Here is a 13,456-nt window from a genome sequence, read left to right on the forward strand (position 1 = left end):
ATTCTAAGAAATTTATTTTGGATGCATACACTTCATACCTTATCATCTCCTTCCCATGTAATTCTTTTGTGGTTGAAACCTAACATTCTATTATCAATTAACCAGTCTGAGCCTAACAGGACGTCTACGTTTAAAATTTGTTCTACTAAAGACGTTTGGTTAAAGGTCAACATATGTTTGGTAAAAAGTCAACATATTAATTGTTATAGTTAGTTGTTTTTCTTCTTTTATTTGTTTCCCTTTATGACTAATAGGTAACACAAATAACAAACACTACTGTTACTGATAGTATGGGGTAAGGATATTTTTTCTCATTGCTGCTAGCAATTCCTGTGAGATTATGGATATTTCACTCCCAGAATCAAAGTGACTATCAAATTTCTTTCCAAAAATATCATCCACTATTACTGATTTATCTCATTCATTCATGAGTCGTTATCGGTCTTGTAAAGGCTACTGTCTTCTTTATATGAGGACGAACTTTGTCACTGTTACTTCCCAAAGTAGCCCCTGCCTCTGAACAGTCATTGTTTCTCAACAACTAGTGTGAAAATTACCAGTTAGTCAGCATATTAAGACAGACATTGTTTATTCTATTAGAATTATGTGTCTGTGTATGGGTACTCCCTGGATTGTTTCTCTTATTGTTACTTTGCTACCTATCATTAAAATATTTACTTACAGATTTTATCTGAAACTGTGGTGGATAATGATTTCAGTATTGTTACCTGACTGACAGTTTTCACTTTTGTGTTTGTTTCCCTTGTTCTTTGTTTAATGTATCAATCTTTGAGACACGTTAACAAATCATTCACAGTCATCCACACTTGATACCGTGTTTCCTTGTTCACATGATAAAGGTACCGCTATGAACCTACACTAAAATATTCTCAATTACTGTACAACCAGTACTTCTTTTTAAAACTTCTCCTGAAAATCATTCAAAGAAGAGAGTTCTCCTGAATCAGCAGTTCCCCATTCAGCACTATCACCTTCCAAAGAATTGAGAACAAAATCAATTATCTTGGAGTCATCCCAATGCTTACGCAAAGATTTAGAAAATACTCTTAAAAAGTAAGTGGGGGCAAACACACCTTTCCAGTTTCAATTCTGAAAACTGTTTGGACAAGTTAGTTTCATTTCACAGAAGCAATTCCTCTATCAGTTCTACAAGAGACCACCATTTCCATTAAGACTCATTTTATTAAAATCCTCCTCAATTTTGGCTAGTTCATCCCAGAGCTTATGAAATTCACCCTCAGTCCTATCTGTGTCTGCTGTGGAATGAGGTTTAGTGACAGATCATTCAATATCTTCCCATACCTTTTGTTCAAATAAGTCATTAAAATGCTCCTCCAAAGATGCAAGAGCAGAGGCTGAGATGACAGCTGTGTTAGGATCTTTACTTTGTTGTGCAACATTTTGCCTGGCCTTCAAATCTGACACTTGTCTACATACCTCAGTAAGTTCCTGAATATTAAATCTTTAATCTGCTTTAAATCCTGACATCTCTAAACTGTTCATTGACTTCATTCATCAATAAGTCACATTGCTTAATTAGATCAGAATGTATTTATTTATATATTTATTCATTCATCAAAAATGTTTTCCAGATTGTGGGACACAGAACAAACACAAAACAAAACAGTAATGCAACACTATAAAAATACAGTATTATTTTAGTAGTCACATAAATTTTAGCTTGTTCCACAAAAGAGCTTGCACTACTTGCAGTAGCTGCACTGTCTTGTTTCAAGACTCTTGTATCTCAAATGTTCTAAAAATTCTGCTACTGAATAGAAGTAATGGTCTAATAAGAATGCCCTTAAGGTTTTACAAAAGAGTGTGAATGATGATACGATTTTTTCCTTATGTGGAAGAATATTGTAAGTTTGTGTACCAATGTTTATTGAGAAAGTCTTGCACGCTGATGTCTTCAGTGCTGGAAATGAAGCTTTTCCTTTTGTCTTGTATCATGCTCATGGATATTAAAATTTTCATTTACATCTCCTAAGTTCTTTCTATCATAGTTACAGATTTCTAGTATGTACATACAGAGAAGTGGGAGGACTGTTGACTTTTGAAAGAGGGTTTTGCGAGAATCTGCCCAGCACATTGCATCGCTCTTACAGTTCTTTTCTAGGTTAGAAAAATGAGTGAAGTAAAGGGTGTATTACCCCTGTATATAATTCCTTAACTTGTTTTAACAGAGAGTAACCATTGACTATCCATGTATTTTGTTTTGAATCCATATGCCTAAAAACATTGTCCCCAGAGAAGATGAAATTTTTTTGGAGTTCAATGTCACACAGTTGTTGTATGCATAACCTTTTAAACAGACATTTAGGAATGTAATTGTTTTGGTGTTTATCATTAGTTTCTCCCTTCAAAGCATCTATTTAGCAGTAGACTATTACACAGTTTTTCTATGATTTTACTAAAGCCTGATAATAAGTTTTCTATATTTGACTTGTCTCCTTTCTTATGAATAGGGACCACTTTAGTAATTTTTAAACAGTCTGGAAATGTGCCGGTCAGAAAAGATGACTGTCTATATCTGCAAGAGACAGTGAAACGTTTGTATACATTGCTGTATGATACAATCAAGAATACCATCAATTTCAGATGATTTTGTCTTAAGAGTTGATCCAACCATTCCATGTTCGTACATACTCCAAGTTCTTGTTTGTACCAAAGAGAATGCACATACATATAAAACTAGGGCTAATGTCTGTACTTATGAACATCAACCTGATAAATGTCCCCGGGACTAGACTATCCAAGCTCTGGTACTGTGCACCGTGGCATTTGAATCCGCGCCAGACGGCATGGAGGTCGAAGACCCCTAGATGTGTCTACACCATCGCCCTGTAAGCCTTGGCGGCGTGCGCCTCCTGGCCTACATTTAGTGTGAGGGCACCACAGTGGAACACGTGGTCCCAGCGGTGCCCCCGATCATGTATTTAAGCGCCTACCTCTCGCTCAGCCAGCCAGTTTAATCTTGCGTACGTCTCTGGACATATCATCTCGCCTTAGACAGCATATTTACTTTCGTGTTCTGTGTACGAGTGGACGTGGTTGTCTATGACAAGGTCTCAGCCGTCGATGCGATTTTACGTGCACCAATCAGCAGTGTAAGGCTTCGTATGCGGACTCCCTGATCCGCGATGTGGTGGTTCAGCTGGCTCCCGATCCTAGGTCCGTACAGCGGTGCTGAAACTTGATAACCCCTCCTTATAAGAGATCCTGCACATCACCCTCAGCTTTGAAATCGCTCAAGCGGCTAACGAGAGTCTTATGGCGTGGCCGCAGGTGGCGAGTTCAGCCCTCGCAACGTCGACGTGGCCCAGCCAACAGTGGCCAGGGCCATCGGGACTCTTCGTTGTCGACGTCTCTATGGCATCAGCGCCTCCGGTCGCCCCTCACTGCCAGTCGCACGGCCCACTTCCATCTTTCCCACAGTGCTTTACTGCACATTCTCGAGCTGATTGTCCCCACCGCTGGAAAACCTGCACACTGTGTAACAAGGAGGGCCACATCCGATCGGTTTGCCATACTCACTCGACTCGCTCCGGTCCTGCCCCTCCTGGGCCCCATGATACCACCCACGCTCTGCAATCGGTCGTCCCACAGGGCGACCCATAGGTGCGGAAGCTTTTCCTCACACTCTGCCTTTTCACTAAGGATGTCAGTTTTCACGTCGACTCTGGGACCACCGTCTCCCTGATTAATATGGCGACATATACCCGGCTGGGGTCTCCTGAGTTATCACCTCCCTCTCGCCTATTGGTCGCCTGCAAAGATGGTTCCATTCCCCTTCGTGGGCAGTTCATCGTCCAGGCGACATACAAGCGTGTTCCCCGGCTCCTTACCCTCTTTGTCGCAGACCATCTGTCGGCTTCGAATATTTTTGGCCTGGATGTGTTTCAACAGTTTACTCCCAGTTACAACACAAGCTTAACAATAATTTTGCACACATTGGCATAGTGTTCCTAAACAAGGTAATACAAAGTGTTAAGGAACTGCCACAATAAATTTAAAATAGTTATAGAATCATATCTAAAAAGAAAAGCCTTCTACAATGTGGAGGGAGTTGTAGGTAACAGTATAATGATTTAGTGATTTAATTATAATATAAACAAAATGATACATATTGTAAGGTGTGTAATATACAAGTGTAACTGCTATTTATGTAAATTATATAGGTAATACTATAATGATTAAATGATGATGGTGTCCTCTTGGGTAAAATATTCCAGAGGTAAAATAGTCCCCCATTCGGATTTCCGGGCGGGGACTAGTCAAGAGGATGTCGTTATCAGGAGACGAAAAACTGGCGTTCTACGGATCGGAGCGTGGAATGTCAGATCCCTAAATTGGGCAGGTACATTATAAAATGGACAGGTTATTAGATATAGTGGGAATTAGTGAAGTTCAGTGGCAGGAGGAACAAGACTTTTGGTCAGGTGAATACAGGGTTATAAATACAAAATCAAATAGGGGTAATGCAGGAGTAGGTTTAATAATGAATAAAAAAATAGGAGTGCGGGTAAGCTACTACAAACAGCATAGTGAACGCATTATTGTGGCCAAGATAGACACAAAGCCCACGTCTACTACAGTAGTATAAGTTTATATGCCAACTAGCTCTGCAGATGATGAAGAAATTGATGAACTGTATGATGAGATAAAGGAAATTATTCAGGTAGTGAAGGGAGACGAAAATTTAATAGTCATGGGTGACTGGAATTCAACAGTAGGAAAAGGAAGAGAAGGAAACGTAGTAGGTGAATATGCACTGGGGATAAGAAATGAAAGAGGAAGCCACCTGGTAGAATTTTGCACAGAGCATAACTTAATCATAGCTAACACTTGGTTCAAGAATCATGAAAGAAGGTTGTATACAAGGAAGAACCCTGGAGATACTAAAAGGTATCAGATAGATTATATAATGGTAAGACAAAGATTTAGGAACCAGATTTTAAATTGTAAGACATTTCCAGGGGCAGATGTGGACTCTGACCACAACCTATTGGTTATGAACTGTAGATTAAAACTGAAGAAACTGTAATAAGGTGGGAATTTAAGGAGATGGGACCTGGATAAACTGAAAGAACCAGAGGTTGTAGAGAGTTTCAGGGAGAGCATAAGGGAACAATTGACAGGAATGGGGGAAAGAAATACAGTAGAAGAAGAATGGGTAGCTTTGAGGAATGAAATAGAGAAGGCAGCAGAGGATCAAGTAGGTAAAAAGACGAGGGCTAGTAGAAATCCTTGGGTAACAGAAGAGATACTGAATTTAATTGATGAAAGGAGAAAATACAAAAATGCAGTAAGTGAAGCAGGCAAAAAGGAATACAAAGGTCTCAAAAATGAGATCGACAGGAAGTGCAAAATGGCTAAGCAGGGATGGCTAGAGGACAAATGTAAGGATATAGAGGCTTATCTCACTAGGGGTAAGATAGATACTGCCTACAGGAAAATTAAAGAGACCTTTGGAGAAAAGAGAACCACTTGTATGAACATCAAGAGCTCAGATGGAAACCCAGTTCTAAGCGAAGAAGGGAAAGCAGAAAGGTGGAAGGAGTATATAGAGGGTCGATACAGGGGCGATGTTCTTGAGGACAATATTATGGAAATGGAAGAGGAGGTAGATGAAGATGAAATGGGAGACATGATACTGCGTGAAGAGTTTGACAGAGCACTGAAAGATCTAAGTTGAAACAAGGCCCCAGGAGTAGACAACATTCCATTAGAGCTACTGACAGCCTCGGGAGAGCCAGTCATGACAAAACTCTAGCATCTGGTGAGCAACATGTATGAGACAGGCGAAATTCGCTCAGACTTCAAGAAGAATATAACAATTGCAATCCCAAAGAAAGCAGGTGTTGACAGATGTGAAAATTACCAAACTATCAGTTTAATAAGTCACAGCTGCAAAATACTAATGCGAATTCTTTACAGACGAATGGAAAAACTGGTAGAAGCTGACCTCGGGGAAGATCAGTTTGGATTCCATAGAAATGTTGGAACACGTGAGGCAATACTTACCCTACGACTTATGTTAGAAGAAAGATTAAGGAAAGGCAAACCCACATCTATAGCATTTGTAGACTTAGCAAAAGCTTTTGACAATGGTGACTGGAATACTCTCTTTCAAATTCTGAAGGTGGCAGGGGTAAAATAAAGGGAGCGAAAGGCTATTTACAATTTGTACAGAAACCAGATGGCAGTTATAAGAGTCGAGGGACATGAAAGGGAAGCAGTGGTTGGGAAGGGAGTGAGACAGGGTTGTAGCATCTCCCCGATGCCATTCAATCTGTATATTGAGCAAGCAGTAAAGGAAACAAAAGAAAAGTTCGGAGTAGGTATTAAAATCCATGGAGAAGAAATAAAAACTTTGAGAATGAGATTTTCACTCTGTAGCGGAGTGTGCGCTGATATGAAACTTCCTGGCAGATTAAAACTGTGTGCCCGACCGAGACTCGAACTCGGGACCTTTGCCTTTCGCGGGCAAGTGCTCTACCAACTGAGCTACCAAAGCACGACTCACGCCCGGTACTCACAGCTTTACTTCCGCCAGTACCTCGTCTCCTACCTTCCAAACTTTACAGAAGCTCTCTCCGAGACTCGAACTCGGGACCTTTGCCTTTCGCGGGCAAGTGCTCTACCAACCGAGCTACCAAAGCACGACTCACGCCCGGTACTCACAGCTTTACTTCCGCCAGTACCTCGTCTCCTACCTTCCAAACTTTACAGAAGCTCTCCTACGAACCTTGCAGAACTAGCACTCCTGAAAGAAAGGATATTGTGGACACATGGCTCAGCCACAGCCTGGGGGATGTTTCCAGAATGAGATTTTCACTCTGCAGCGGAGTGTGCGCTGATATGAAACTTCCTGGCAGATTAAAACTGTGTGCCCGACCGAGACTCGAACTCGGGACCTTTGCCTTTCGCGGGCAAGTGCTCTACCAACTGAGCTACTGAAGCACGACTCACGCCCGGTACTCACAGCTTTACTTCCGCCAGTACCTCGTCTCCTACCTTCCAAACTTTACAGAAGCTCTCCTGCGAACCTTGCAGAACTAGCACTCCTGAAAGAAAGGATATTGCGGAGACATGGCTCAGCCACAGCCTGGGGGATGTTTCCAGAATGAGATTTTCACTCTGCAGCACTTGCCCGCGAAAGGCAAAGGTCCCGAGTTTGAGTCTCGGTCGGGCACACAGTTTTAATCTGCCAGGAAGTTTCAAAAACTTTGAGGTTCGCCGATAACATTGTAATTCTGTCAGAGACAGCAAAGGACTTGGAAGAGCAGTTGAATGAATTGGACAGTGTCTTGAAAGGAAGATATAAGTTGAACATCAAAAAAAGCAAACTGAGGATAATGGAATGTAGTCTAATCATTAGATTAGGAAATGAGACACTTAAAGTAGTAAAGGATTTTTGCTATTTAGGGAGCAAAATAACTGATGATGGTCGAAGTAGAGAGAGGATATAAAATGTAGACTGGCAATGGCAAGGAAAGCGTTTCTGATGAAGAGAAATTTGTTAACATCGAGTATTGATTTAAGTGTCAGGAAGTCGTTTCGGAAAGTATTTGTACGGAGTGTAGCCATGTATGGAAGTGAAACATGGACAATAAATAGTTTGGACAAGAAGAGAATAGAAGCTTTCGAAATGTGGTGCTACAGAAGAATGCTGAAGATTAGATGGCTAGATCGCATAACTAATGAGGAGGTATTGAACACAATTGGGGAGAAGAGGAGTTTGTGGCACAACTTGAGTAGAAGAAGGGATCAGTTGGTAGGACATGTTCTGAGGCATCAAGGGATCACCAATTTAGTACTGGAGGGCAGTGTAGAGGGTAAAAATCGTAGAGGGAGACCAAGAGATGATCACACTAAGCAGATTCAGAAGGATGTAGGCTGCAGTAGGTACTGGGAGATGAAGAAGCTTGCACAGGATAGAGTAGCATGGAGAGCTGCATCAAACCAGTCTCAGGATTGAAGACCACAACAACAACTATATTTTGTTGCAACATTATATTCTGCAAAGAAATTACTTGCAGCAGACCATGTATCATGGAACAGCAATGTTGTCTTCAGACAAATAAAAGGATTTGATTTGAGAACAGTATACCCTCAAAACTATCCTCGGCCTTATGTGGCCATTGGCAAGACACTAGATTCACCTTGGTTACACCTCATCGTGGCATCACTACGATGTCTGCATGTCCAGTTTCAACTGTACGGGATGTCTACCGACTTTCATGGTCGAATCGAATAAGAGCATGTCAGCGCAGTTAGCCTCCAATATGAAGACCACACGTAGTATACTTGCTACCTTAACTTAATGATTCTTGGAAGCAGTGTGACTTGTTGCTGTTTCCAATGCCCAATTACTTTCAAGCATGAAATTGCTGTAGATGTGTTCATTTTAGAAATGTTCTATGGAAATATGCAATCATTGTGTGTGCCTCATAAATAGTAATAAATGGAAATGAATTTATAGGTTGTACACCAGTAGATAAATCACATATTGAGAAAGAGAGAGAACAAAAAAAAAATTCATTTTGCATGTAATAATCATACATTACAAGTACATGGTTGCCACAAGTTTCCCCAAGTGAAATTCTCTGATATTTCCCTGATTTCCAGTCAACTTTAAGCATTTTTCGCTGGCACATTTTGAGATCTCAAGGGTAAATAAAGACATAAGTTGACAAAAAATGTAAGGACTTCCATATTTCTCCCCCGTTCTGCTTTGTTTTGTTTTAGGGTGCAAAACAACTAGGGTCATATAAACCCATGTCAAAACTAGGAAACATGAAAACAAAGAGAGGAATTAAAAATGACTACATGTCAAACACCAACAACAGAAGAGAAAACAGCTAAAAACAGGGACGTGGAGAAAGGTCTATAAAATTCACAATAGAGAAATGGAGCTCCAGAACTAAAAATTAAATGACTTTCACCATATTGCTACAATGGATAAAAAGTAAAACGTGGTCGACAGCCCGTGTGTCGTTTGCTAAAACGGCGGATAACTTAGATGGAAAACTGAAACAAGAACGTAACCAGTGAAAAAAAGGGAATTCCGTCAGGAAATGGTAGACAGTTAAAAGTTGGGCGCAATGTGCACAGAGTCGTGGGGGAGTGCCACTTAACAAATGGTGATTCCTAAAAAGGCAGTTCCCAATATGCAACCTAGTTAAAATGACCTCCTCACTGCAGGAGGGGTGAGAGGTGGTAATCCAAGCTGCTGGGAGAGGCTTAATAACCTGGAGCTTATTCCCATGAAGGGAGGACCAGTGGTGATGCCGAAGTTGCACCCCATTCTGACAGGCGGCAACAAAGAGATAATCAAAGATGATGTAAGAACTAGTGGCCTGAGGTACAAGGACTGCAGCCTTGGCAGCAGCATGAGCAGCCTCGTTTCCTGTCAGACCGTCACGACCAGGAACCCACAAACATCACAGTGGCTCCATCAAGAATGAGAAAGTGCAAGCTTTCCTGGACCCACTGCACTAAGCGATGGCTGGTGTACAATGCACAGAGGCTTTGAAGGGTGCTGAGAGGGTCTGAGAAGATGACACAAGCCTGTGGCGCCAGATGTACTCTGTGACTTGACACAGGGCACAGAGCTCTGTCGTAAATACTGAGCAGTGTGCCAAAAGCCAATACCGAAAAATGTCGATGCCAATGACGAAGGCACACCCAACACCATGATCAGTCTGAGAGCCATCAGTGTACACAAAGGTACTATCATGAAATTCCATGTGGAAGGTTGTGAAACTGAAGGCGATAGAGCAAGGCTGGTGTACTGTCTTTAGGAACCGAATGACGGCCAAGGTGAAGATGGACCGCTGCACTAAGCCAAGGTGGTGAAGGGTCCACACCCACCAGTAAAGTTCCAGGGAGCGTGAAGTTAACCTGCCAGAAGTGAACTCCAGGAGGTAACAGAGAAAAGGGATGCACCCCATACTGGTGATCAAAGGATTCATCGAAGAAGGAGGCATAGGATGGGTGGCCATGCATGGCAGACAAACGGCATGCATACCGGCTGAGAAGGAAGTCATGGCAGTAGTTCGGCAGCTTCTGCATACAGACTTTCAATTCAGCTAGTGTAAAAGGCACCGGAGGCCAAACAGATGCCACAATGATGGATAGTATTGAGACGGCATAAGAGGGGCAGACGTGCAGATGCATAAACAAAGCACCCATAGTCCAGTTTCGAACAGACAAGGGACAGGTACAATAGGTGAAGGGTGGTTCAATCTGCACTCCAGTAAGTACCATTGAGGACACCTAAGACATTGAGGGACTGTGCACAACAGGCTGCCAGCTAAGACATGTGGGAGTACCAAGAGAGTTTCCTATCGAGCAGGAGGTATTGGAAATAGCGAGGTGACTTTTGATGGAGAGGGTTTTGTTTTTTTTAATTTCGTAGTTTCAACAAACGGAAAAGCAACAGGCCCAAGATGTAAAGATGGTGTGAGAAATCAATTGAGCCACCAGAAGTTCATACAAACCGTTTTGCCAGTGGAAAAACGAAAGCCATTGTCGATGCTCCATGAGTAAAGACAACTGAGACATTGCTGAAGACACCACTCAATGAGACAGGTCTATGAAGAACTGCAATAGAGGGCAAAATCATCAACAAAAAGGGAGGCAGATTTGCCGCCCAGCAGGAGGCAGGCCACAATGCTCAGGGCGGAACCCTGAGGCACACCGTTTTCCTGGATAAAGGTGTCCAACAAGGCAGAACCCACACATACTTTCAAACCTCGGTCTTTTAAAAATTCTTCAAGGAAACCGGGAGGTGACAGAAACCTCATGCGTAGAGTGTACTGAGGATACCAGTCCTCCAGCAAGGGTCTTAGGCGTTCTCCAAATCGAAAAACACGACCAAAGTCTGGGACTTCGGCAGGAAACCATTCATGACACGGGTGGACAAAGTGACAAGACGGTCAACTGCAGAACAGCGAGCTCAAAATCCAAATTGTGCAGTGGTTAGTAAATTGCAAGACTCGAGCCACCATACCATGAATCATACATTCCCTCACCTTGCAAAAACAACTGGTGAGAGAGATGAAGCAGTAGCTAGAAGGAAGGCGTTTGTCTTTACCGGGCTTGGGTGTGGGTATGACAGTGACTTCACACCAGCGTCTGGGAAACTTGCCCTCCGCCCTGATGGGGTTGTACGTATTTAGCAGAAAGTGCTTGCCTGCAAGAGAAAGGTGCTGCAACATTTGAATGTGAAGAGGGTCTGGCCCTGGGGCAGAGGATCTGCAAATGGCTCTGAGCACTATGGGACTCAACTGCTGTGGTCATAAGTCGGCAGAGGATCTGGCTGAACTGAGAGCATGATCTAGCTCTCTCATAGTAAAGGTGGCATTTTAACACTCACGATTCTGAGAAGAGAAGAATATCGCCCGAGCCTCCTCGACTCGTCTTCAATGGAGGAAGGCAAGGTGATAGTGGGAGGAGGTCCAAAGACATCATCTGCTACTGTCACGCTGGAAACTGGGGAATGGATCTTGGCCCCAGAGAGCTGTCAGAAGTTAGCCCACATGACGGAAGAGGAAGTGGAACTGTTAAAAGAACTAGTAAAGGAAATCCAGCTAGCTTTTTTGTTATCCCGAAGAACGTGGCAACACTGTGCATGCATCTGTTTATAATAAATGGAGTTTGCCACTATAAGATGACGGTTAAAAACGAGGAGAGCACGTCTCCGGGCGTGAATTGCGTCGCAGCATGCCTGAATCCATCAACATATTAACATCTGTCATATCAACTATGCCATGCCAAACGATGCCATGCTTGGTGTAAGGAGCATAAACATTGGACAACTGAACAGTGCAAAAACATTATGTGGAGTGATGAATCAAGGTACACAATGGGGCAAACCAATGGCAGGGTGTGGATATGGCGAATGCCCAGTAAACGTCATCTGCCAGCGTGTGTAGAGCCAACAGTAAAATTTGGAGGTGGTGTTGTTATGGTGTGAACATGTTTTTCACGGAGGGGATTTGTGCCTCTTGTTATTTTGCATGGCACTATCACAACACAGGCCTACATTGATGTTTCAAACACCTTCTTGCTTCCCACTGTTGAAGAGCAATTCGGGGATAGCGATTGCATCTTTCAACATGATCGAGCACCTGAATGAATGCATGGCCTGTGGCAGAGTGGTTACATGACAATAACATCCCTGTAATGGACTGGCCTGCGACTTGAATCCTGTAGAACACCTTTGGTATGTTTTGGAATGCCGACTTCTTGCCAGGTCTCATTGACCGACATCGATACTTCTCCTCAGTGCAGCACTCCGTGAAGAATGGGCTGAAACCTTCCAGCACCTGACTGAATGTATGCTTTGCGAGAGTGGAAGCTGTCATCAAGGCTAAGTGTTGGCTAACACTATACTGAATTCCAGCGTTACAGATGGAGGGCACACGAACTTGTAAGTCATTTTCAGCCAGATGTCCAGATACTTTTGATCACGTTGTTTATTACTCCCTTTGGATTTCGAAATTGTGTCTACTAGCTGTCATGTGTCGTACAAAAAGAGAGAGGAAATGTAGTATTTACAAAATAAAATTGTGTATTCTCATGCACAGAACTTATGTAGGCAGAATCAAAAGAGACATTTTCAGTTGTGCATACTGTAGGTTTTTTTGCCCTTACACTACGGGGTATTGGAAATAGCGAGGTGACTTTTGATGGAGAAGGTTTTTTCAAGATACCTTACTGATTTTTGATCTGGCTGCTTGTAGCTTTGTCACAGAAAGACTAAAAATCTAGCCTTTGGTGAGACTGAAACCTTGTGCCAGAGCAGCCTTTTATGTTGACACTGCTTATTCAAGGCAAGTGTTGCATGACTGTTAGATGGTCACAGTTCATTGCATATGTCAGTTATTGAGACTTCCTGAATGTTGACAATCAGTCATGCCCGAACAATCTTTCTTGACACAAGAAAATCCTTTTCTAGCGTATTTTCCCCAAAATCCCCCCTCCACACACACACACACACACACACACACACACACACACACACAATACAAAAGATTTGAGCTGCTACTGCTGCCATCAGCTCTCTGTTAAACCCAAAGCAAACAATGTATTACAAAATATATCTAAAAAGAAAGATGATGAGACTTACCAAACAAAAGCGCTGGCAGGTCGATAGACACACAAACAAACACAAATATACACACAAAATTCAAGCTTTCGCAACAAACTGTTGCCTCATCAGGAAAGAGGGAAGGAGAGGGAAAGACGAAAGGATGTGGGTTTTAAGGGAGAGGGTAAGGAGTCATTCCAATCCCGGGAGCGGAAAGACTTACCTTAGGGGGAAAAAAGGACAGGTATACACTCGCACACACACACATATCCATCCACACATGGTCTGTATGTGTGGATGGATATGTGTGTGTGTGTGCGAGTGTATACC

Source organism: Schistocerca nitens, chromosome 5 (genome assembly GCF_023898315.1).
Source record: "Schistocerca nitens isolate TAMUIC-IGC-003100 chromosome 5, iqSchNite1.1, whole genome shotgun sequence".
Lineage (NCBI taxonomy): Eukaryota > Metazoa > Arthropoda > Insecta > Orthoptera > Acrididae > Schistocerca > Schistocerca nitens.